Source organism: Barbatula barbatula (assembly GCF_947034865.1).
Source record: "Barbatula barbatula genome assembly, chromosome: 13".
Lineage (NCBI taxonomy): Eukaryota > Metazoa > Chordata > Actinopteri > Cypriniformes > Nemacheilidae > Barbatula > Barbatula barbatula.
In genome coordinates this window covers 22,471,460-22,498,339 of record NC_136776.1, presented here as the reverse complement: position 1 = coordinate 22,498,339, position 26,880 = coordinate 22,471,460, and the positions used below count along the sequence as shown (strand labels likewise).

The 26,880-nt window shown below is 40.8% G+C and overlaps 1 protein-coding gene across 6 annotated transcripts in view; it reads left to right on the top strand.

Annotated features, from left to right (window-relative positions):
• ptprsa (protein tyrosine phosphatase receptor type Sa) overlaps nt 1-26,880 on the top strand; it is a 146,349-nt gene that overhangs the window by 20,445 nt on the left and 99,024 nt on the right. For 5 of the 6 annotated variants that reach the window (XM_079471334.1, XM_079471336.1, XM_079471333.1 and 2 more), the window contains exon 1: nt 15,225-15,567. The gene's annotated coding sequence lies outside the window, so the exon portion shown is untranslated. Of the gene's footprint in view, nt 1-9,283; nt 9,363-15,224; nt 15,568-26,880 lie in introns of those variants that run through there. The other variant, XM_079471332.1, reaches the window with a different exon arrangement.

Genomic DNA, 26,880 nt, shown 5'->3' with positions numbered 1-26,880 from the left:
GTTGTTGGAGGTCGACTGGAAGAGGGGTCAAACATCTTAGTAACGTTTGGGAAGAAAGTATGAGAAGAGGAAGTGAAAATCTACTTTTGGAAAAACTGGAACTGATTGTTTTTAGACTTTGAGGTGATCTTAAACTTAATGTTTAATCTAAATATATTACTGGTGTTTTGTTTAGGGGATTTTGGGTTTATATATAATAAACCTCACAATTTGTGTCCTCTTTGATTTCCTTGTGGCGCTGGAGCTTTGCACTGTCTGGCTTTTGGTGATAAAATGTATATCTTAAAACCACTGTTAAAGGGACAGTTCAGCCAAAAGTGAGAGTTCTTTGATCCTTTATTCATCTTCATGTCAAACCTGTTTGATTTTCTCACTTCTACAGAATCCAAAAGAAGGTATTTTGAGGAACGTTGGTAGCCAAACAACACTGTTGACTTCCATCGCATGAACACAAAGCCCCAGAGACATTTCTCAAAATATCTTCTTTTGAGATCCAATGAGGAATCACACACAGGTTTTGAATGACATGAGGCTGAATAAATGATGACAGAAGTTTTATTTTTGGGCCAACGGTCCCTTTAATCTGAACGAAGGCATTCACAAAATGATTTTTCAAGGCGTGAAATGTCTCTCTTACTTTATGCCACACAGCTGTGTGACCTCCCAAACGTTTTTTGACCCGCTCGTACGCTTCATGCTTTCCTGATTGACAGGAATGACATCTTGTGCGCCTGATACGGATATCTCCTTATGAGACCCACAATGATATTAGTTACAGTCAGTGGTCCATTCTTCAGGAGCATCCAGGTTTGAAGCAAGTTCACTAGAGGTGGTCCTCGGGTTCCTCTGGACCAGTGAAAGTAGAAAAATCCATTGACTTTTTTCGTCTTTTTGTGCATTTCCTCCTCTACCAGAGGTTTGAAAAACCTCCGTAGTTTTATTTATATGTGTGTATATATATTTGCGCTTGTCACTTTTGACCTCCGTCCTGTTATTGTGTCATAACTGAGGGCAAGGTCCTGCCCTCTCAACTCTGTTTCTGGGGCCGGGCTTATGCCCTCCCGGGGCAGATAATAATCCTCTTATCTGTGCCTGTGGCCGTCTGTTAAAGTCGAACACCCCTGCTTAAATCTCAGACACCCTCCAAGGACCCCGCACGGGATGCCCCGTCTGCGGATATTTGGAGCTTTTCCCTTGAGGGAAACATAATCGAGCCAGTCGAAAGATGCGAACGCTCTCGTGAGCACATATAAGCGGCGACAACCCTCATGGTGACCTAGAGTTGATTGTTTTTTCATGATCGGGGATGCATTAGAACGCAGTTCTCACAAAAGGTTGATTGTGTGGGGTTGAATGAAGAATGGAGGGATAGATGCGGAGCTGTTGTCGATGACGTTCACTGTGTGGGTTTGACTTTTGTGATGCAAGTTTTGTTCGGATGTAAGTTGCGTTTGTGTGCTGAATAAAATGATAATGTTTAATGCTTGCTGTGCAAAAAATGGGTGCAGCGTTTTGAATTGGCACTATGTGGTCATTTGACTAATGAATTTGAAAAAGTAAGATGCAATTATATGTTTCAAACAGAGATGGCGATATAGAGTAAACGTTTTAAGATTTTCGCAGAGTTTTGCTTTGAATCAGAAAACCACAACATGTCACCACACGTCATGTCTTCCATCAATCTCAGTGAGTCACCATCAGTTTGAGTGACAGTGGCGTATGGTTTCGTAACTTAAAGCTGAACTTTATTTTTCTAGCTGACTTTTAGCGTTAGAGCAGGGCGGCATATATTTCACGGCATGACAGAAAGTGAGTGCGGTTTTTAGCCAAGAATGTCGGGCGCTAGACCGGAATACAGATAAGCTAGAGCGGAGCCCGACACAGCATGGAAAGATAAATTCCCATAAAAGCCCAGTTTCACATGTTTGCTGTGGTTGTTTTAAATCAGGCCGAAATTGAATTTGGATGAATTGCTTGGTTATGGTGATGTTAGCTGTTAGCCTGCTCTGTCTTTTAAGTGAGTTTCCCTCCACTTTGCTTTGTTTAAGTGCATGTTGAGTAAACAGTGATGGATAGAAATGTTTAAGTGGAATTCTGGGAAGGTGAAGGACGGGAGAACGTGACAGAAGCGAAACAAGATGGAAACATGTCTCAAATGCATTTTGAAATACATTTACATCTTTTTACAATATGTATTTCAAATCAGAATTGAAATGACATGTTTTGTTTCTTAGGGACATGAATCGTTCCATATCTACATCTACACGTCAATGTTGGGACATTCATTACTACAATCTGCTATATCAAGAGTTTTCGATTCATTCTGTTCAATTTCCAGTGAATGGTCCATGATTGCATAGTGGGAAATATCATCTATTCTACAGTTTAGAAAAGAGGAGTTCTGGTATTTTATTATCGGTGTTTCCCACAATGCACCTCATTTCACAACCCCATTAATAAAAATGCATGTGTATTATAAGCACGTCCTTCATCTGCAGCCCTTCCGCTCACTAGAATGCTGACGCCGGTCTTAATGTGCGCTGATGACTTTAACCGATGTGCCGGCTAATGGACTGTCGGCACGAAGCCTAGTTGCGTATTTTCTTGCTGTAAGCTCTTAAACCATATTCCCAGGTCAGTCGCTTCTCAGTCAAACCCCTGCGCCCATTGCGCATCCCCCTGTAGGCTTCACTGTTTGGCCTAGACTTGACGCTAGCGTGTTTAGCGTGTGGCGGAAATGTAGAAGGAGCGTGTGAAAGTGTACGGAATGAAGTATCCCTAAACTAAATCAATGGGTTGGGTGAGGGTGTGGGAAACGCATCTCCGTTCACCTCTTTCCTAATGATCCCACCCCGAGCGACTGGCGCTTTCAGTCGATTCATGTTTTGATTAGTTTAATCCGGCCAGACAAGATCCGGAGAAGAGGCAGCCTCCCTGCGACCCTGCCCACCGAAAGACCTTTCTGTTTTACTCAAAGACAGCGTTATCGTCACCATCTCGCTCTTTCTGTCGGGTCCGCGCGGCCTCTTTCCTTTCATGCGCTCTAATGAATTCGCTCAGAGATGCTATCGTTTCAGGACGCTAGAAGCTAACGCTGCACGCTGACTGGATCTTGAAAGTCGGACACGTGCGCTTTCATTTATTAGCGGCCGGAGAGGTCACAACTGAACGCTGAGTTTTACATTAGCGTGAAGAGAAATTAGAGAATTTAAGAAAGTGATAAGCTAATACTTTACACATCTACTCTTTACAGTTACGTAAACTGTTAAAAAATTAGAAAATTCTAAAATAATATTTTCTGTAATCATTTATAAATGTTTAATTTACATGATTTATATAAAATGCTAAAATATATCTAAAGATAATGTATTATTTAATCATTTGAATTATTTAATTTGTTTATTTATTAATAAATATTTTTAACTCATTGATTCATTATCATCAATATTAATAAATAAATAAATGTCATAGTTAAAACAAATTGATCAATAATTAACCAAAAAGGTTACTTAAATAAACTGTTTATTTTTAATGCGTATGTCGATAATGTTTGAGCTGCTTTGCCTTAATTCAACATTAACTATTTTTGTTAAAAATTGTTACGTAGAAAACAATACAATTGTGCCAACACATCAATTTCTCTTATTACGAAACTACAATTTTCATTTTAAAATGTTTTGGAAATGGATGACTTGAGCCAGTAAGAGCCAAGATGGGAATTCCTTTAACATTGTTTTATACAGTTTACGTTATCGTTTCTCTTAACCTTCAGGGATGATGCAATCTGACCTCATTCTGTATATGAATAATATTAATTCATATTTCATTTACATGACATTGACTTCCTCATTTGCTGGTGGGATTTCAGCTCTTCCCGGTCTCATTCTGTGCACACTTTGTAGTTTCCCCTCACCAGGCTGTCACACATGATCAGAGAGAAAGCACTCGGCGTTCACACTTTGAACCCGGCACCAGTGCTCTCGCCGAGCCAGTCCTCTTCAAGTTGTCCTACTTTTGGAGTTGCGCGTGACGCTTTGTTCAGTTAGAAATGACTGAGGAGGGTTTGGACGCGCCGCGCATTCAAATGAATTCCACCGCCCTCCCGCTTCTGTGTAAGTAATGGCTCTATTTGTTTGCAGTCTGGGCTGTATATTTTCATAATGGGAACTGAGAGGAGTTTGGCAATAAAACGCTCTATAACTCAATTAGAGTTGAGGTAGATTCATATCTACTTTCTTTGTCTAAGCCCGAAGTAACCACAGCCATTATTCACACAGATTCACGGTCGAGATTCGGATAGCTTCGGGTTACTCCGGGCACCTTTGCTAAATGGGTTTAAAATTTTAATTTGCACAGGAATACGGATCACATCTATTTAAGATCCGCTTTTAAACAAATCGTTTTTAGTGTGCTTAAAAGGAATCCACAGATGCCTATGTGTTATGTTTTGGGGATGTACGATGTGTCAACGGAAGATTGGGGTGACTTTTTTTTAAGTAATGCTTTACAATACGGCCTGATTCATTAGTTAATGCATTAACTAACAATGAACATCCCATCTGACTCCAAAACCACCGCAGCATCAGGACCGGCCTGATTCATTCCCTGAATCATCTCCATATGTTACAATTGCATCATACATCATACATGATTTGAATGACTTTCACAAGGATCTTTACTAAAAATAGCAAAAATTCTGTTTGTATGAAGTCAGATTATTGTTTAGAGAGCCAATCCCATCCCAACCGCGCTCTTGAGAATGAATTCCCAGACGTCTTTGTCAGAATGTTTAGTGTGAGAAGCCCGTGTTTCTTGAAATTGTTATCGGGGTTGACAATCTCTTGGAAGATGATCAGATACGGCGGCGTGGCCTTTTAGTGGGTAAGTGCGGGCCGCATGTCAATGCCTCGAGCATTGATAAACTCTCTTTCTCATTTCGATAAAAGGCCCTCGGTTCCCGCAAGCGCAGCGCGTGATTGGACAAACGCCGTGTCTCTTTCAGAGATAATCAGATGTTGTCGGTGTAATCAACATTATAGCTTCTTTCCCGGCTTTCGTGTGTGTGTATTATTTACAGAGCCGTTGCTTACGTGCTGATCTGTAGTAATTTTGTAAATTTGCCAGCAAAGCCGTTATTTATCCGCGGAGGGGTTTGAGGGGGGTATAGACGGCGCTGCTATATCATACAGCTCATTTCTAATGAGTATGGATTAGCGTGGATGATCCGGGCTTTGCCGATGTTCTGGTCCGACATTCTGGAGGTCAAAGCCACGGTGCAAATCCTGCAACAGTAGCATCTTGGTAATAATAAAGTGAATTATTTTTCTCCAATCCAGCCGCCCCCTCTAGTAGACCGGGATAAACGGAGATTATATTCATGCTGTTTATTCATGAGAAAGCTTTGATTAATTTCATACCGACACGCAAATAATGTCAAATGTAAACGGTGGTATCCAGTTAAAACCAGCAGTTCTGTACAATATCGGCAGAATGTTATTTTCCCCAAAAAACGATGTGGAGTTTTACAAGAGTTTAATTTCAAAAGTGATTTTTTACAGACAGCCTTGATGCGTTCCAATCCGCATACTATCCGTCCTTAATATTATTGTACTATAGATATTCCGTTTTAAGTTTTTATGAAAAAATTGATGTGAAAATGAATTCCACTCGTGTAAATTATGATAGAGTTAATGTCACAGTGTTATATACCAACAATATATAAAGATGTGAATTTTAATAAATTCATTGTTTTTCCATTTTTAGATTGTTTGCTAATTTTAGTTTCATTTATAGCAACTTTGTTAAGCGCTCTTGTCAGTTAGTTAGTTATTTTCTCATTTTGTAAGTTGATAGTTATGTTAATTTAGTTTGGTTTTAAATTTCTTTGTTATTAATTTTCTTCTTTTATGTATCTTTTTGGGCAGCCAGAAACCTTCCAGGGTTTGAGGAGCTTTGAGATGGGCTCTTTTGGCAGGACGACGGCTCATAAACAGGTGTGCCCGACTGATTTATCGTCATTAATCCGACTTGTACGGTCTGCTGGTCGGGACACATCTGTGGCCGAAGCGTTCTGCCCAATGTCACAACGACGACGAAGGGCAATGAAATTACTTTGATTAAAAAACAAAATAATAATTAATTTGTACATTTGCAGAGCTCCATAAAGAGTCAGATCATTGCAATCCACCGTTCTGAAACGGCCGAGGTTATTCGGTACTTAAGATCTGGAGTTTGGAGGGCACATCTGCCTGATGCTCTCGGATCCAGATTGACTCTTATCGAACACAAGAACACGGCCTCGTTTCATTTGGCAGGCCTTGCAATAATTATTATTTTGCCTTTACGGACGGCTGGTCATTTTTAATGGATGGGAAAGCACTTGTCTGTACAAGAGGGCCGGCTAATGAAAGAGTTTTGGGTTGTAAATCTTGAACAACATTTGAAGTCTTTTCAGAACTTTGGATTTCAGATCTCACCTGCGGTCTGTTTCCAGGTATGATTGTATTTAAACAGTGGTACGGATGGAAACATTCCTGTGAATTCGAACCGAGGAATGATGGCCGTAACCTCCCTGACTCGTGTGTGTGATCTATTTATCCAGTAACTGAATCAGTCTGGTCTTCACTGTGCTGTGACCTCTGGGCTTTCAGCGCAATGTCGTCCCTGAAATGCTCTCAGCGTCCCCGGGCACATTTACTGCAGATTTGTTTTAACGTGTTAGATGAAGAAATAATATATAATGCCTTAAAGCACAAATTAAATTAGTTTTGGAATAGTTGTGAATGATCGTACAGAATAAATGATGTTTTTTAACAGTGTTTTGGGGTGAATCTCCAATAAAACAATTGAACTGAAAATGAGGTCTGTTTGATGTCCATTAAGATTTTGGTTTCTATACTGACGTGTTGGTTATTAAAAATCACCCCAGATTCTTTCTACTGTAATGTGAAAATCTATATTTTTGTATTAAATTGTATTAAAAGATGTATAAATGCAAAAAAACTATTATTTTAGATTGGATTTATTTAGCACATACTGTATGTTTTTTTATATACAGAATATGTATCTGGAAAGGTACACACTTAATGTATGAACAGTATAATATGGGTATACTGTAAATAACACATTATTTAATATTATAATAACAATTTGTATAAAATAGCATAAGAGAGGTTTATCTTCATTGGGGTTTTTTTCAAAATGTTTGCTGTCATACCATTGCACACGTAGGATGCTTTACTTGTCAACACGTAAAAGGAATTTTAAGGCACTATAAAATAAATGAATAATGCGCTATATATCTTTATTACTGTATATCATATAAGGTATAACTAGAATTTTTCACATTGCTTTCATTGTCACTTAATAATGTCAAAATGAATATTCCAGGTTAAAAACAGCCCTTTAACAGCGGAGCGTCGGAAGTACCTCACTCCCTTCCTGTCACGTTACTGCGTCTGGGAGAGCGAGCGAGTCGTTCTGCTGTTTTTCATCATATCTCCCAATTTACCCTGCACCATGATGCTCCGCCATCTGTCGCCACGGTGACCGTTTCCATTGCCAGTTTGCTGGAGAGGCTCTGAGAAGAGCAGCCACATTCGGACCATTATTAGCTCTTGTCGGAGAGTGCGACCCCATCAATGTTGCTGTAGGATTTTGTATTATTTTACAACTTCTCGGACCACCGTCCTCTCTTATCACGGAGGCTATTGTATTGTCACATCCCCCAGCGGGCTAGTGCTAGCGTTAGCTCAGAGCTATGCTATATTCAGCCTGATTAATGAAGCATCCTAGTAAGGGAGTGTCAGGAGCTGTAACATAGCAGCGTGTGCGCACACAGAGAATAAATGTCGTACATTAAACTAATTCCCAGCGTGGGCCTTCGCTCGTCTTGGCAGGCGAAGCCCACCCTCCCTGCCCCACAGCCTTATGGGACCTCTCTCGGCTCTCAGCTGTTATGATTGGGTAGTCTCGAATTAATGCCCGTCAGGACCGGGAATCATGTCCGCCCGCTGGCTGGTTGTCGTGGAAACCGTGTCCCGGAGGAGGCTAGGGCTTGTCTACGGCCTGGTATAGAGGGATGAAGTGGAAATATAAAGTTGCTGATAGAGCAACACCAGCAGAAACGCTCTTGACCTTTCTGTTAGAGATTAAAATAACAAAAGGGAATTTGAGGGCTCACTCGGGTCGACAGCAGAGTTTTCTGTAACGTTTTGAAAGGGAAGGCGGAGGCCTCGGTTTGGTGCGTTTTGTGTGATATGCTGTATAATTCAGACTGTGATTTTTATCAGAGTAACGTAAGCCTCAAGTGACCATAAGACCAATTTTCTTTCAATGTTGAGGTCAAAAGTATTGTATGAAAATGGAAAACCTGTCTTAAGATGGACCAGAAATCACAACATAAAGCTGACATTTCTGAGAAGATCTGTTGTGCTCACACTAAGAACTGTATTCAGGCTCGGGCTGTCAAATGATGAATTGCATCCAGAATAAAATTTGCCATTACATAATATATGTCTGTGTACTGTGCATATTAAATATGTATTTATAAACACATACACATCCATAAATAAAAAATATAAACAAAAAGTATAAACGTTGATATCATTTCAACTAGTAGTAGATATAAATAAATACATGTAAATATGCCTTCAATATATATACATGTTTTTGTGTTTGTGAGCTGTATACAGACATACAGTATATTATGTAAACACAGACTTTTTGCTATATGCGATTGATAGCAAAAATATTATTCCTCTGTATGTTTATAGTTACATTTTTATATAATATTTGATAATATATTTCTTTTTTATCTTTATTGTAAGTTTTTTTGGTGTTAATGGACCCTAATGGTTAGATTACATCTTTTCACACTGCGCTTAACCCAGGGTTATCTTCATTCTAAACCCGGCTTTTAACACCCGAGTAGATGAAATGATACTTGTAATTTTGATAACGGAGTTATGAAACCCCGGTCCAACGCAGGGACAACGAGGTATTCGGTTATTTAAAGAGCCCCTGCACTATTTTTATTCGTTGACACCACAAATATGCAAATACGTAAGAATGTTAACCCAGGGTGTACAGTGTGAAACATCAGGTTATAAATATCCAGGGTTATCTCTTAACCGCTGGTAAATTACAAGCAGTGTGAAACGTGAAACAGATAACCCGGGGTTAAAAATGTCGAGTTTGAAAAGAAACTTCTACGATCTTTGTTGTATGTCACTTTAATCTGTCAATCCTTTTCAATAGTTGTTTTTCTTTATTTTTGATTCAGGTGCAACCCAAGCGTCAGAAGAACCGGCACTAAACCCGCTGAAGAATGGAGCTGAAAAGGTTTTGAAAACATCCGAGAGGTAAGAACGACATGAAATCAGAATTGGCTTTCTCTAAAAGCGCGTTCCTGCACATACATGCAGAACGATTCATTGGTATGTAAATCGCTTCAGTTCTCCTGACAGATCCTTCAATGACAGCTGTAGCCTATTTTCATGTAAAGAAAACACATCGACATCTAAAGAAAAAACATTGTTTCTGTTGGTTCCATCACAACGTCATGTATTACGAGTTGAATGTTTTTTACCCCACATTAAAATGTGTTTTTATATACCAGTCCTGAACTACATTTGTATGCGGTTTCAAGTCCGATTACAATCGGATTTTGTGAATGTGTCTCTGTCTAAACAGACAGATCAGATGTCAAGTAGATGTATTCTTGGAGGACCACAGCAACACACCAGACGATCCGATGTACTCAAATACAGCAAGATCCAAATCAGATTTGTGCCCAATGCCCAAGATGTACAAAAGCGCTGTCAAAACATCCTTATCCTGGTTTTCACAGAGATACACACGCCAGTCCTTCCTATTTGGAATCAATGATCGTGTGGCACGGATACAAGAGTCTCGAGTTTAGCCTTGAGTGCGCGCCGCTATCACAAGCCAAACCGGTGCACATTCAGGGAGATTATTTGTGTTTCTTTTCAACAAACTGAGAGCGCGGAGGGTCGACACATCTGGAGCTCAAGCCGCCGGCTGTTTACGAGACGCAGAAAGATGGAGAAATGCTATCAGCTGAATATTGCATGCCGCAGCGCTGTAACAGTGAGATACGAGTATTGCACAAGGTCCACAAAGACCTCATTTCTGTTTTATTACCGAGCGCTGTCTGTGGTCTCATGAATTCCTCACTCTTATCCATATGAGTGTGTGAATCTGTATGGACGGCACACCTCGTTGAACCAAAGAAACACGGCCTGGTTTCCGCAGCACGCCGCCCTCGAGTCTGGACGCTCGCATGCCTGACGGTGTGTTTAATGTGGCTGTTAGGTGCGCATTAAACTCGGCTTTGCCCTCCGACTTTAATTCACACGAAAAAGAAACAGTCATAAATTACCATTATTCAATTATCAACGCTCCGATTACTTATAGCGGTATTTAAAGAAATGCAAATGAAGCGGGAGTCCGGGGGTGATGAATATTTATTGTGCCAGCTTATATTATTTCATGCTGTTTGGGAATCAAAGATGCATAGCTGCTCAGATGTTCCAGTATTGGGGGAATGTGTGGAAAGACGAGCATTTGCATTTGTTTTTAAGAAAGAAAAATCACAGACGAGATCTATGTAATATCTAAACAACGATATTAAATGAAGATCTCAGACGTTTCTCCTGCCAAATAGAGTCAACAATGTCTCTGTAAGTGTTTCAGCGGTCAACAATGCGCAAAATTAAACTCAGATTTGTCAAGTCTTCGATCAAAAGTCAATATTATTGAAGATCTAAAATAACAGTTTATTTGCAGACCTATCCATTCGATTCGCCTTTTCAAAGCAAAAGTACATCGATGGTTTTCTATTTTCGATTTCTGTTTTCCATTTTGTCCTCCTCCTATGACGCTGCCATGTGTATTTTATCTTCAGCAGTGTGGTGTATATTTGCAGGGTTGGACGGCAGTCGCTGGGGGTTTGACCGGAGATTTGGACGTGCCCTGCTCTGTATTGATGTCCGTGGTGAAATGTGTTCGCTGTCGTGCTGATCCGGGTTTGAATGGTGAAGATCTTGTGTGCCAGACAGAGTTAAAGACGGTCGAGGGCACATTGCATTGTGGGCAAATCCTTTTCTTCTCTGACTGGGTCTCTGCAGGCGTGGGAGACTTGTATACATGGAACTTGTTTGATTTGGCCCACCGTTGTGTGCGCGGGCAGAGACACACACACAATGTTGGTGTGAAGAATGGGATATTATTTTTGCCACATGATTTACAGTATAAACAAAACATCGTTTGCAAGCTTTGTAAGTCATTAAAGAAATGTAAATTATTTAATATAAATACATATGGAAATATATGTCTTCATATTGATGAATCAGTAAAAAGGGACATTCTTTGTTGCTGTATGCCACTGCTATGTGTCTCTCTAACCTAGAGAGAGAGAGACTTCATAGCTCTCTTTATAAAAGCAGTCAATGGTGGAGCTAAAGACTGTGTGTGTGTCAGGTTGGAGTTGATATCCGTTGATTAGATTCTCTGGATGACAGGCAGTGTGTTTGCACTGCAGTGCTGTGGTGTACTGGCCCTGTGACCCGCTGGGTAAACACAACCAGAGAGCCGCTGCCTCCAAATAAGGCCAACACATCCAGAGAGCTGCCATCCCTCACGCTTCACTCCCTCTCTCCAGTTCTGCTTTCTCTCCGTTGCCATCTTTTTATCTTTCTCTCGCTCGCCTGCCTTTTTCTTACTGCCTTTTTTGAAGGAACAGCGCTCGCCTGAATATAAATTCTGTTGCATTACTTGGCATCACGTTGTTACAGATCGGTTTCATATTCTTTGTTCTAATGGACAGAGAAAAGGATATTTGGAAGAAAGCTTGTAACCAGACAGTTCTTTGCCAACATTTACTACCACAGTAGTAAAAACGACAAAGTTTGCTTTCCTATATTCTTCAAAATATCTTTTTTCTGTTAAAATAATTTAAAAAGCAAATTTTCCTACTATGGTAGTCAATGGTGACCAAGAACTTCCTTTTTTGTCATGTCATCTATGGTTCTCCACAATATGATGAAATTCATACAAGTTTGGAACAACATGCAAGTGGGTCTATTTTTGGGCGATCTGTTCCTTTAAATTCAGGCTCTCTCTCTCTTCTCTGTTTTTGTCAGACTGTGTCCAACAGAAATGAATTCCCATGCGCCTTCCCCATACAATACAGACATGTTTACTTTCGATTGTGATTAAAGAAACATGCCATCTGTAGTCATTATAATCCCACAGAATAACTGACTTTACTGTGCATTAGACACGCCCCCTGTTTCACTGACCAATGAGTGTTTGCGGACGGCATTGCATTCCGTCTACGTTTTGGCATTTCCATTGGATCTGTGTGCATCTTTGTCATATTGACATTCATCCAGAAACAACGATGCGGTCATGTGTTTTACTGTGTGTAATGAATTCATAATCTCAGCAGTGGGTCTTTGTAGATTCCTATCAGGCAGCAGATAGGACAGCACAGTTGCACACTAATAGCTGTCAGTCTGCCTTCCTTCCTGGCTATGGATCAGTTCACTTTTAGAAGACAAATACACACATATACACACTCACACAGACAGACAGAGGGTCCGTGTGTTCAGAAGTTATCCACACAGTGGGTCTGAAGATGAAAGCTGCAGAGTTTTCTGTTGGTGGTGAGAATGCATTTTTGTACCGTGTTGAAAAGTGGTTCCCCCAGGCTCCGTGCGCGGCCCCCTACATTTGATGTGCTTTCCCCCAAAACTTGCGATCCAGGGCACCGCCGTTTTTTTTTCTTCACCGTCAAACACAGTGAAAGTTTTGAAAGCATCATTGAGAGGCAACCTTTTTGAAAGCAGCTTGAAAGTTTTGCTTCAGAAATAGATAAAACCTCCCATGAAATTACACCGAATGTCTGTGTGCAACCGTCTGTCCCCCGGAGGAACGTTATATGAGCTATTCACAGAAACTACTAAAAATGATTCTGATGCTAAATTGTATTTTTTGTGTGTGTGTTATAAATGCTAACAACATATTAGCTTCACATGGGCCTATACTATGATGAATTAGCCAAGTATTGCTTTGTTTATATATGGAAACATTTCATCACCATAAATATAAATATAAATATAATATTTTTATATAAATATTCATAAAAAAAAAAATTCTCTTGAAACTGTTGTTGGATATATTGTCATTTAGGGGAGTCATATGAAACGGCTAAAATGAATATTATCATTTGTTTTAGATGTAATGCAAAGTGTAAACACGATTTAACGTTCAAAAACGCTGTATTTTCCACATACCGTGCATGTTTGTTTCTCCCCTTTACCCGCCTCTTGTAAACGCCCAGATTTTATACAAAGCTCATCGCTCTCAAATCATACCACGAAGTGACGTAGATTTGTGGGGATGTGGTTACAAGAGGCATTTCAGGCATGTCTGAGTGAGCATTCGCTTTTAAATAAAATGCACCTTTTCTTCCAATACTTACATTTTTGCAATTTTACGTGTCTAATACTTGCATGGGCAACTTACAACACACCAGAGACAAAGACAAACACGTGTTCGCGCCATATGACCCCTTTAATTGTTTCAATAAACAACATTTTGACCTAATTAAACTACATATGTCGGCCAACTTCATTATATTGTGGACATAAAAGAATGTAACATAACAAAAATTAATTGGCTGATTTATTCAGCCCATGAATGTGACTTAACCACAGCACATACAGAAAACCCTACAGTGCACAGACGAAAAGCCGTCCTTGTATAGAATGCTCATTATGGTCTTATGGATTGCCGATGTCAAGCGGTAAGTGTTCTTTATCAATTCCCCCAGCTTCCTCAAATGGCTCTCCAGCCCGGTGAAATTTACCATGCCGAGCCTACCGCCACCTGGAGAACGTGGGACGCCATGTGGCGATTTATAAGCCTGATTAAACCAGGCACGTGTGAATATGAAACATGAGGGAGATCAGCATAAAATCGCAGGGACACTTTACGTGGAGTTCCTGCTGATTGGGTCTCGGCTCTTTATGAGGGTACGGATGACCGTGGCTCTTATAGAGAATAATGCATGTGAACAATACTCGCGGGCTTCTCTGTGGTAGATGAATTGTCGCATGTGTTTGGGCTTTGTGTGGTGCTGTCGCAATCCTTGGCTTTAAGTATGCAGAGGTGTTTTATGAGAAGGTTTGGTGTACATTATGATTTTAAGATTTTGTGAAATTATCATTATAAATCATATTCCACTTCTTTATGGTCAATTTTGCTTTAACGAGATCTGATTACCACACAGCTGCTGTTGGCACACAACACCCTGAAGATGGAAATGGGTCATTTTATCTACAATAAAGCTGTGATGACTAATATAAATGCAGATATTAAATAGATCGAATTAAAGATCCGATGGGGTGAAGTACTGACAAAATCACTTTATCTTATATACTATATATCCCAAATTCTTCAGGTTGGAAAATCACTGATGTGACTTTATGCGTTAAACTAGTTTTTAGTTCGAACAAATGTGTAAATTGGCTTTTTTAAATGAATAAAGAAGACTTTTTATATTAGGCCTATATAAAGCAATGGCTTTGAACGTCCAAGTCAATAAACCCATTCTTAATTTGGCTGCAAATATGCTTGTATTTAAATAGCTATGTCCATCACAAATCGACAGTTTGAGGTATTATTTTCCTTTCCCATAATAATCTATTGTATGTAAGAATTTTGTATTGTCATCTGCGTGTTGGAATGGGGTAGGAAGGTATAAGAAGCAATAAAATGTGAAAGAAAACACAATAAAGGACAAACCTGGAAAAAATAGGCAAATACGAAACAATGCAAGTACGGGTAATAATAAAAGGGCCATACTGTCAAATTGTTTGTTTGTTTATAAAGAAAACATTTTATATAATCACTGTATTTAACTACAGTACAGCAGCCTATAGTTTTGTAGTCAAACGATGCATAATACAAATGGTAAACCCATGCTTGCTATATATACTTTACTATAATAAACCATGGTAATGCTTCATAAGGTCAGTTATTTCCTCCTCTGTTAGACACGGTACTACTTTTAGGGGTGGAGTGATTCTGTGAGGGTCTCAAATGACACCGGACCCCGAGCACCGCTCATCCGTGCGCGCTCACGGCGGAGACGGGAGCGCGCACTTCGCTGGCAACGGTGGGTGAACGAGGGGGAAAAAAGCGAAAGACACCCCCACCGACTACCCCTGCCCCCTTCCACCGCCGGACCTGAAAGAAAAGAGTGTAATTCAACTGCAGTGCGAGCCGGACAGACCAACGTTTAACGTTTAAAGCCGTTTAAATCGCCGCCTCAACGCGTTAGCGCTCGCGCGGCTGCCCGCAGCGTCGACATGGCGCGGACAAACGCTCACTGAAAACTTTTCGCGTTTCTTTGGAGTTATTTGGATTTTTGTTACCCTCTTTTTTTACAAGGATGGGACATGGTGCACTTTGATATGGTCGTGCATCGGTCGGCGCTACGCTAACTCGAACGGGACGCGTTTGGAAAAGTTTTTGCAAGTACGATCGGTGTTTACGTTACATTCTGAGGTCGTGTTGTCTTGTCGATTATTTGTTGTTTATTTTCCACAGAATTTCCGATTATCACGGACAAAGACGTAGTGTGTAGGGCTGACGAAGTGAAGTAACTGATTCTGTTGAACGCTTCGGTTATAAACTGTTTACTATTGCGTCTTTATTTTTCGTACCTCAGATACATTTTCACTCAGTTTTACGACGGTAAAGCAATCGTAACCTGAAGTTTACTACGGTCTTACTATAGTAACCGCGGTTTAAGTCATATTTGTAGTAAAACTATGGGAATTCAAATGGTTGACCAAAAACATGCTTACTTTATTTGTGCGATTAGTAACACATGATTTGTTTTCCTGTGCGAATTCGTTATTAAAATCGCGTTGGTTTTGTTTAGTGTCTATATACTGTTACTATGAAGTATGGCGTTGGTTGTTGCCGAGAAAAATTCCTTTACGAAAATTATTCGTGGTTTTATGATGTATTATGCTGGTTAGCATTTGAAAACGCAGTTTTGCTACAAATATCGCGGTTTAACCGTCTATAATGTTGTAAAACCATTTTCTTATCTGATTATGAACATCTCAGATTGGTAACATATTTCCACATATTCTTTGTGAAAAAATGTTGCCTTGGGGTCCTGAAAACCTTAACAGTAAAATCTGTATCAACAAAACATGAGACTTTAGTGAAGTACACTTCTGTTGGTCATGTTAACGTAAAGGTTTCTTTTTTGGTTACAAACATATCTTTAGAGTATGTAATAATGCATTTATTTAGCTGAAATATTGGTTTTGAGCAAAAAGTTGGGTCGAGTGTGACGAAGTGTATTTTGCACAAACCTAAAGATTCTTTCGTTCGTATTCCTCTCACTAGTTCATTGCTCTCGGATTACTAGTATTATGTTTGTGTATACCTACTGTGCAATAGTCTGCAACACGTAGTGTGCATTTACAGCACGTTTGCGTTCTGGTAAAAGTTTTTGCTAAAGTAAATGCAGTGTCGAGGTATTTTCTTTAGTCACAGATAATGTGAGGCCATTCATCACTGTAATGTGACTGGAGGGGCCCCAGATCAGAATGAGTCTGGAATGGATTGCTTGGGTTCTGCTTTTAGGAACGGTTAGATCAGAAAGAAAATTTCAAGACTTTACCTGAGCTTCACAAGGAACTGTTTATTGTTGTCTGAAAAGTTGTCTTTGTTCTTTTGAAGTAACTAGCTTTATCAAAACAGACACACAAAGTGTGGGTCAAGTCAAGTGTGCAGTGGTTTGTAAATGTCACTTTAATTGAGCAATTTCTTCTAATTACTGTCAGATTCAGAGAGATGTAAGGATACTTTTGTGGGAATTCAGCTAGTGCTGATACTTGTAACTCCTTGTCTCCTGTAGTTTTTAAATTTTCTGTGTAAACAACAACAATAAGCCAGATGAGGTAGTCTTATGTCAGAATCTTTAAAGAGATTTCGCAGAGGAAAGTGCCTCGTGCAAAACTTCGTTTGTTGAGCTAACTTTGATTTACGCTTTGCACTTTGTCTCACCTTAGACGAAAAGTTAATTGAATTCAGTCGAGGATATGATTTCCGCTGGAATGGCTTTTGTGTGGTGTCTTCCCTGAGGTTTTAAAATTCATTTCTCCTAAGTTATTCCTTCTGGTGTAATTTTTTTGTGTAACCTTTCCCCAAAGAGACTTGCTGGACACACTGTGCCAAAACAAATCATTCTTTTAAACTTTACAGGGAGGCGTAGAGCACTCTTGCCTTTGTTTTTCACAATTTTATATACTTTTTTTAGTAGCTAATGATTGCGGCGAATATACACCGCTGTTTGTAGGACGTGTGTTTGATTGTTTTAAAGAATAATTTGTATTTCCATGTCGTTTTTATTGAATCCTGTATTTGAAGACCTTTATTTGGCTCCGATATCACTCCCTATAGTATCTAGAGGAGAAGGTATTATATAATTGTGTTAGATGCTGGCCGTGTATTCAGTGGCATCATGAATAGAGATGGGGAGTGTAGAAATGCTAATGTACCGAAACATGGAATGGCAGAGATATCATACGGGTCCGGGTTATTTATGGGTTATTTTAACCCGTATGTGCCAATGGGATTGTATTCATAGATAAAATTAGCAGAGTTGGTGCAGCGGTAAAAGCCGTGCAATTATCGGCTTCAGTTTTGTATAGCAAATCCAGCAGTTGCTCTAATGGCAGCTGAGCCGAAGCCTTCACATTATCAGCAGAAAGCGAGGGGAAGAGAGATGTTCGCCGGCGTCTAAACTCCGCCAGCTAATTGTGTATATTCCTCTTAATTTGTCCCGAGTGCTAAATCGGTGCTTCAGCTCACGTTGGGTGCAATTTGTCTGCTGGTAACAACAGACCGAGTGCTGTGCCTTTGAAATGAGCTCTTGCAGTCTTAATGCGTCCCGTGATTGCGTCTTGCGTCTTCACATGCAGCCGAGCGGAAGGAACTGTGGCCTTCCGTTTAGCCGGCGCGATTACGTTCCTTCCCGCCATGACCTGAGTGGCCGAAGGTCAGTCTAGTGGAATTATTCGCCGCTGGTTCGGACCTGTTCCCGAGACCTTGGTATAAATCTAAATGTTATTCGTGACTGGCCTCGTTGAAGATGAGCAATAGCCTTTACTCATGAAAAACCTCGAGAAATTATATTAACTGGCTGGCCCGTTCGCCTTTAGGCCTGGGCCGGGCCAGTTCAAAAGCAAGGGTCTGACAAGTTAGGGGTGCAGGAAAGATAAGACGTCAAGCAACAGGGATTGGTCCATCTCGTGCTAAATTTAATTTCATCTCATGCTTGGCCGGTTGCCTACGTGAAGCTGCAGGGCCGATCGTCCAGTTTTTCCCACCCCCTGGGCTCTCAGTCCTGTAGAGAAGCTGATAAAGCCAAAAGCTACTTCCAGCTGGGCCTAAGCTTATACCACTATCGCAAGACTGGGTTTCAAGCCAATGATATGCTCCACTTGTTTTGATGCAGTTGTGATAATGTGTTCATTATGGAGGGAGGGCAGAACATCATGAGTTATACCTCTTGGCCAACCTCTACCACCCCTTTCCCAATCGTTTTGCCGAAGGTCACGAACTACACATGTTGCAAATGAGGGCGCACTTGTTTGATTCCCCCAGCCATGATGATTTTCAGCATGGACTGCTTTCAGCTCTTCAAGTATGATGACCAGCTGGCACTCCAGGTTGATGGGCGTCCTGCCCACCCCCAGGGTGTTAGACAATGCAGATCTGTCATAAACACGCCCCGCATCGGTTTAAATCTAAGTTATAGCCCCGTTGAGGTTTTTGAGACGGTCCCCACCCTGATTTCCATGGCTAGAGGTCAAGATAGCCATCTGTGATTGGTCTACTTAATCTACAGTTTGGAATGGTCTATTTATGACCCCGATTGAAGGGTTCAATCCTTTTTTAATAGACTTGTTTTGACTTGCAGCATATAATCACATATGGGGGACTAATAAATCAAACTTCTTCAACCATCAGTTTCAAAATTCAATTGTTTATTAGTGGCACAACCCTTTTGGATATCTCACTGATGGGGTTTACTGGTATGGACTGGTTTATGCTGGTTATCAGGGCTAATCAGAGCTGTTGCTTGGTGAGGCGTAGAGTGACTGTATTTGTTGGGGGTAGACAGGATGTTGATTTGGGACCGGCGGGGTTTTGTTGGGTTTTAGTAGAGGCCATGGGGTTTACAGTGACCCTATAGAATGCTCAGGGCCTGATGGAGGGGCAGTTTTCAGCATGAGGGGCTTTTTCATGTGCTAAAAGCTTCTAATCCTCTGGGCTTTGTATGGGAGCAGAAAGCTTGGGGCAAGATGGGGAAGCCATGGCTTTTTGAGAGTCTGGTCTTTTGTTGCAATTTCGACCAAATCGGGGGACATCTGTTAGGTACGGGGGAAGATTCCCAGCTGACGGGGGGGAATTGAGCAGCTGGAGGAGGGCCAAAGGACAAGATACATTGGAGGGGATGGTAATCTTCGAGGGCTGATGGATGTGGGTAATTGTTTGTAATGCAAGCATGGAAACATGGGCCCCTGGGAGCCGGGTCGTATTTGTGTGTGCGGATAGGGGGCTGTGTGGTTATGAAACAGTCAGCCAAGTGTGGATGGGGTTAAACAGAAGAGCAAATACCTGCCTGTCAATGCAAAGCGTGCTCTTTTAATTGGCAATGACAAAATGGTTTGACAGTGGAGCACTATAGCCTCTAACTCGCACAAATGTCAACATGTGATTAGGCTCTGTTGGAAACTCATTACGTTCCAGAGATGAGGATCTCTATTTCAATAAAAATCACTTCTCTTTTTGTTTTAGTCGGTGCCGAATTAGCATGAGAACTATTTTCCATTTGCTTGCGTATATTACTGGTTACGAATGTGAATATTAAATTGAGTGAAAAGATGCTTGAATCTCACATGTTCAGGTCTAATTTAAGTATTTGAAATAAATTATGTTTTGCATTAATATAATAAAGTATTTTAGGGCCATTTTTGCAGCTGACCATTAAGCTAATTTTTTCCAGCTAATTCCAAATGCGCTTTAAATGTTTCTTTAAATGGTATATCATGTTTTATGAATGCATTATAAAATAATATAATGGGATTTTTCATATTACATTAAAATGCTGGGTTGTTTCAACTCTGGATAAAATATGGACAAACCCAAGTCTTGGGATATACATTAACCTCTACTGTGTTGTTTCAGCCCAAATGGCTGGGTGGTTTCAACTCGGGGACATTTTCTAGGTTAATTTAATGCAACAGAAAACAAGCAGCATTTTGCAGCGTGTACATTTCTTTGCAGTTTAATTATTAATTAAATAATTAAGGAGCAAATTTGTTTCATAGTCATAAATACAATTTCACAATGCTAGAACTTGTAACTGTTAAAATAGGTTTTCTGGTCAAATATAACCACATGTGAGATTCTCTTTTTTCTAGTCCTTCTGTTATTATAGATTAAAGTGATCTAAGAAAGTATTTTCTCTCCTTTTGCTAGTTTTTGATTTATAAGAAAACAGGCGTATAAGGCGTAAAACGGTATGTACGTCCCAACCGGCATTTCAATTACGAGACGCTGTAATTATAGGCGTACAGTGTTCTCCGAGCAAACGAGGATGCTTTCTACTCGACTGAGTCAGGGACGCTGCGGATTCTGCGTCAACCGGGCGTAAAAAAACAAGTGCGAGGGAGTTCATTCTCAATCTCTTTGTGCAGATTCACAAGCGCTCCATTCAAGCGAGAGGAAGAGATGATTTGCTACGTGCGAGGCAGTACATCCCCCCGACCCTGCCCTCATGCGAGATGACATTTTCATGTGTAAATACGAGGCCTGCAGAACGCTCGCCGTCCTCGGGCTGATTACATCATTAACTCTGGTTTAATTGCGGTATATAGCCAGCTGAATATGTTTATTGTATCTGTGGGTGTTAAAGTGATAGTTCACCCAAAAATGAAAATTCTGTCATCATTCACTCAGCCTCGTGTCATTTCATACCTGTATAAATTACTTTGTTCTGATGAACACAGAGAAAGAAATTTGGAAGAATCTTAGTAACTTTCAGTTCTGTGACATCATTGACTGCCATAATAGGAAGAATTGAATGGTAGTAAGAGGCGCCCCTGAACTGTTAGTTTTCCTTAATTCTTCAAAATCTCACTTTGTGATCAACTGAACAAAACAGATACAATAATTTATATAGTGCATGATGTCACAGAACTGAAAATGGCTAACATGCTAACAAATATCTTTCGTTGTGTTTGACAAAACAAATAAATGTATATAGGTTTGAATCAATCCGAGGGTGAGTAAATGATGACAGAATGTTCTTTTTTGAGTGAACTAGCCCTTTAAGATACAATATATCACATCTGTCCACCTAGCTGCCGACAACACGCACTGACTCGTCGAGACCCCAAATAAAATCGACCGCCCCCCAGCTTCTTTTATATCTAGTTTTCATGCTGTCAGACCCAAATTGACAAAAGCCCCCTGCAACGGAAAATATAATTGGAAAGCGAAGTAAATCGAAATAAATAAATCAACTCTCGTGTTGTAGTGCAAGTAATCCAGCTTAAATATATAATACCACCTCTGGGAAATATGACAACCTGCCAATGAAGAAGATATTGCTGTTGAAGATTAGTTCCCCTCAGGACAATGTGGCCACCGTTTTTTGTATTAACTCTTCTATAGAGGCGCCTTCGGCCTTAGTTTTTTTGCGTTCCAGAGGGTTTGTTTCCCCTATTTCAATCGTAATAGCCAAGATCATCAATGAGGCATGAAGCCGCAGCGCTCAGCTTTTGTCACGTAAATGGGGATTTGCAAAGAAACGAAATCCCACCACTCCTGAGATTACGGGGCCAAATATCACCTTCCCATCTCCTTGTATTAGCTCCATTACATTCTCTTCCTATTCCGACCTTGTTTTGGCATTGACTGTGGATCTTACGTGGCTTTTTATCTGCCCGTCGGGGAAGGATAGCAGCAGAAGGAAAGAGTTGAATCACACACGGCAGGAATGAATGAAGAGATGAATTGCGCGCTATCTTCCGTCCGCCTATTCAGCGCTTGATTGGGTGGGCGATAAGGTCAGCGAGCGGCGGGGTGCAGTGTGGATTATAGCGTTGTGATAGTAGCGTCCTGCGCGGAAAGACTAAACTAAGAAGATTGGGAAATTCGTAAGCTGTGCTAACTAGGCGGACGGGTTGTAATAGAATCATTCTTCCACTTGGGCACGTCATGAAGATGGACAATCTTACTGGTATCTTCTGCCGAGGGGACTTTGTGGGATCGATTAAGCCCATCTGGCTGCGGAGTTATTCTAATGGTGCTTTTGAAGGATGTAGCTGGAAGGTTTAGAAATGCTAACATTAACATTCAGATAAAGTAAGGGTAATTAAAGGAATAGTTTACCCCAAAACGAAAAAATCTGTCATTGTTTACCCTCTTCAAATGCATCGTGAATTCCGTTTCATGTTGATTTTAATGTTAGACCCCCAGGCAGTATGCGTGTGTATATTTTGTGCTAAAACAGCCCGAGATGATCGACACAAATTGGTAATTAACTACAGTGCCTCTTTACTCACAATGTGCTTTTGCTTTGCGAACAGTCGACAGAGACGTGTAGCACAGGGCCGCTCTGTTTGAGTTTAGAGAGACCGCTGAGGGTTCGGAAAGTGATGGATGGCAGGCCTTCTCTTTGTTTATCTGTTGGGATATCTGATTCTTAATGCGTGAGAGAGACAGAGACGTGAGAAATCAAACTAAGTATATTCAGCCTGTGATCTCGAGGTCAAGCAAACATGTTTTTTGTGTGTGCATGCTGATGGATGTTTAGAAAAAGGGGTTTATGTTACACGTATAGACAGTGCTGATGTAGATTACATTATACGTAATTTGTATTGTAAATGAGTTAAATAAGTTAAAATCAAATGCGTTCAGTGGTTTAATACACCGCAATTAAACCCACATGTTGTTGTGGACTGCAGACTTCAGTGATCTGGAAATAAAATGAACAGTGAAGCTCTTCGTAATACCTGCAAAGCACAGAATCACATTTGAATGATCATAATTGCTAAATTGTCCTGTCATATACTTTATCGTGCAATTAAGTGAACTATGTTTCATTAAATAATTAGTGTAACATCATTAAATTTAATCGCTTGACAGCTTTTATGTATATGAGAAACAGCGCTCGAGTCCCAACCCTCATTTGACCAAAAGTTGTTTTCACCGGTGTGTTTTAAAGCCGAACGCAGCGTTGTCTGGCGAAACTTTCAAATCGCATTCTAGAGAACAAACCGACATGGGAGCTGCATGATGAATGATCAGTTTGATAAAATCGTCCGGTGTTCTCTTCCAAGCTTCAGAAACACAGCGTATCGATTTCACGGCGCCTTGCCAAACCTGCATCGCGCTCACACGTGCATACATGCACGCACTCTCGAGTAGGAGTTTTGGCAGCAGTCGATAAAACGCAAGCGCATGAGATCAGAGGGGTGCTTCGCTTTGTGTCTGCGCTCCTGCGGTCGACCCGGGAGAGAGAGAGAGAGGGCGGTCAGTTTTATTGCTTTGGTAATAAGCTTGAATTTGAGGGGAGGCTGTATTGCAGCGTGTGGGGAAACCTTGTATAAATAATCTCTCACTCGATAGATTGTCTGTTGGTTGAATATCAGCGCTGTGTGATGTGTTTTTAGAGGTCATGGTGAAAAGGTGTGTTTCCGACGTCTAGTGAGCTTTCTACCTAGGCAGCTGTCTACTAAGATGCCGAATGATTCCTGACTTGAAAATGAAAATGCTTTATCTCAAATATATATAAATATTTTAAATCAACCACATATATGATATTTCTTACAGTATCTCCCCCCTGGCTGGCCTACAAAAGTAGCGCACTAGGTTTTGGAGCAGAGCGAAGGAGTTTGTGCCGCTTAGTGATTTATGTGTAATGACAGAGGAATAGATTTCGCTCTCCCATGGGCGTCTGGCTCATTACACTGTGACCAGTGAACAATGGGTGTATACCTTCCATTTATCTGTTTGTATCCTCCAGCGGTGTCCAGCTCCTCCGACCGGCTCGGTTCAGAGTAAAGGGGCGAGGGAGGGAGCGAGCGAATCCACCCCACACCTAGTCACATGGGTGCCCACTCAATTATCAGTGTGCCACTGATGTTCTACCACCTCCAATATTCTGTCACTTCTTAATTAAAGGGCGTCTAAATTAAGCCCAGGGCGCACGGTGGCCTGTAGTTTTCCTCCCTTTAGCGAAATAAAGCCACGGTGAATCGATAGACAAATGGAGCGGCCACGAAATACTTTAAATGAAGTCATTTTTCTAGCTCAGAGGCTCGGAGAAGGGAGGTGCTTAACTTACACAATTTGTAGTATACCGTTTCTGAATGTTATGTATGCTTTATTTGCTAAAGGAGCTTTGTATCTTATTCATGAAACGTGCCAAAAAAATGTGTCTGTTGTATTCATGCATGTGTGTTGCTCATGCGTTTGTGTGTGTGTGTGTCGCAGATGCTTATGTGTGTGATTGTGTTCCTGCTTGCGTGTGTCATTTATACTTGTTTTGTTTATGCCTTGTGTGTGTGGTTTGTGGTTCTGTATGTGTGCTGATCATACGTGTGTGTGTGTGTGTGTGTGCAGGCGACAGAGTGCACGCTGGCAGGGAGTTCCGGAGTGTTGGGTGTGAAGAGGCGAGAGCGGGTACATGATGCACATATATCTGCGCTAAAGAGAGAAAACACAGAAATCACTCGGATTCAATACTTCAAGCGTCTGCTTTAAAGCACAGTGTTTAAAATGTACATTTTTCAGGCGTAGATCTAAAGTAAAAGTCTTTTAAAGAAACGAGAGCTGTGATGCTTTGTGGTTGCCAAGGTGGTTGTCAGCACGTTTTCATGCAGTTTTTTGCAAGCATGTGACGGTGTTCGGTAATACGGTACACCGCGGTAGTGAAAATGTTATTGCGGGCACGTCAAATCACCGTGAAGAAAATGTTTTCCTTTAACTGGATAAAATAACACTCTGTTTATGGTGCATTAGCGTCATACGCAGTCGTAAGCAGTCGTGCGCTCTGATGTAAACAGCCTCACGTGGAGAAGAATAGGGGAAGGCGGTGCGCTGCAGACCTAATGTTAAAGATGAGTTATGTGACACCGATTCTCATATTTACGTGTTTCTGAAGACCAGTAAAGCACCAATATTGCCTGGATTGCATTTCCATTTAGTCATTTAGCAGATGCTTTTATCCAAAGAGACTTACAGAGAGTTCAGGGAGCAATGAACCTATATGTCACACAGGAGCAATAGTACAATAAGTGCTAATACAACGGTACTAGTTTGTACACTACAGACAGTTGAAGAGTTAGCTTGGTCTGCTATCTGCGTTAGCAAGTTGGCATCTCGTAATTTAACAAATAAAACACAGTAATCCGCTAATCGTAGTTTTGTAGTTAATAATGGCAGAATAATTATTTTGATTTGAAGATGAAACGCAACACAAGCTATATAAGCTATCCTACAGCTTGCTATCCGAAAGAAAAACATGAATTAGCACTATAAAAATGTACAACCTACACAAGCCTAGTTATTTAGTCTTCATTTAGTGTTTTATCTCACAGTGTGTAGTAGATATCAGATGTTTGTCCTGGTTTTGTTTACTGCAACAAATTTCAGTTCAACCAGGCTCACTCGGGAAAAACTTTATTTGCTTAAGATGCATTTAAGTAAAACCCCAAACGACGAATTTACGAGATCATCAAGTCCCGTAAAACACAGAAGCTTTTTATAACAGCGGAGAAGCGCTTGGAAGTCAAGGGTGGCATGCTTGTAATTTGCACAAGCTAATATTGTTAGCGTCTAAGTGTCTGCTGAATAACATCTCTGTTAGCTGTGAGGACGAGTCGGCAAAGATTTGCGGTGCTCCTTTAATTTCCAGAAGAGAACCATGTAAAGTATTACTCGTTGTGTTAAGTGCCTTTCATGTGGCCCCTTCTCGGTTTCTTCACATGCGAGGGTTCAGCGGGCAGCCATCTGAGACCAGCGTTTGATGTCAGTGTGCATGTTGTGAAAGCTCCCTTGCTCCATGCGGGACGTTTGAATCCCATGCTGGAAAGTTGTTACAACTTCGGGAAGCAGCGTGGTGACTAGCTAACCAGCTCTGTGGGCGAAGTGAAAATTTGCGTATCGCCGTACACAGCTGGATGAAGTGGAAGTAGCCAGGAAATTGAGTCGCTATATGAAAAATTCCTCTGATAATCTATTTTGAGTGTTGGTTTGTTGCACGGTTCTCCAGTCAACGAATCTTTTAATATGTTTTGCACCAAAAGTACTCAAGCTGTGATTAACTGCGTAACTTCATACTGAAACGCTATTGACTGCCACAAATACATTTGACTTGTCTTTATTCTGAAACGGAACGATTCTCATAACATAGAGTACACCGATAATAATTGGATGTCTAGTGGTTCTGCTCTCAAGAAGAGTTATTGATTTTCATCCACTCTCCTCAGCTTGTTTTGCCTTTGGATTCCAGCTCGGTGCGGTCGCCTCTTGCACAACCCATTGCAAGGTTTCCGCCTCCTTCTTGGACGCCGTTCAAGCTGGAAAATAATAACACGAGTGAATTCGATTGGGAGGACAGAAATTATACTTGTTTAAAAGGTAAGAAGGAAGCTATCATCAGTGGAATGCATTGTGCCGGAAGCAATTGCGCTTTTTAAGATTGATCTTCGTTGATGAGGCGATGATGTTGGCATAAACACATGCGCC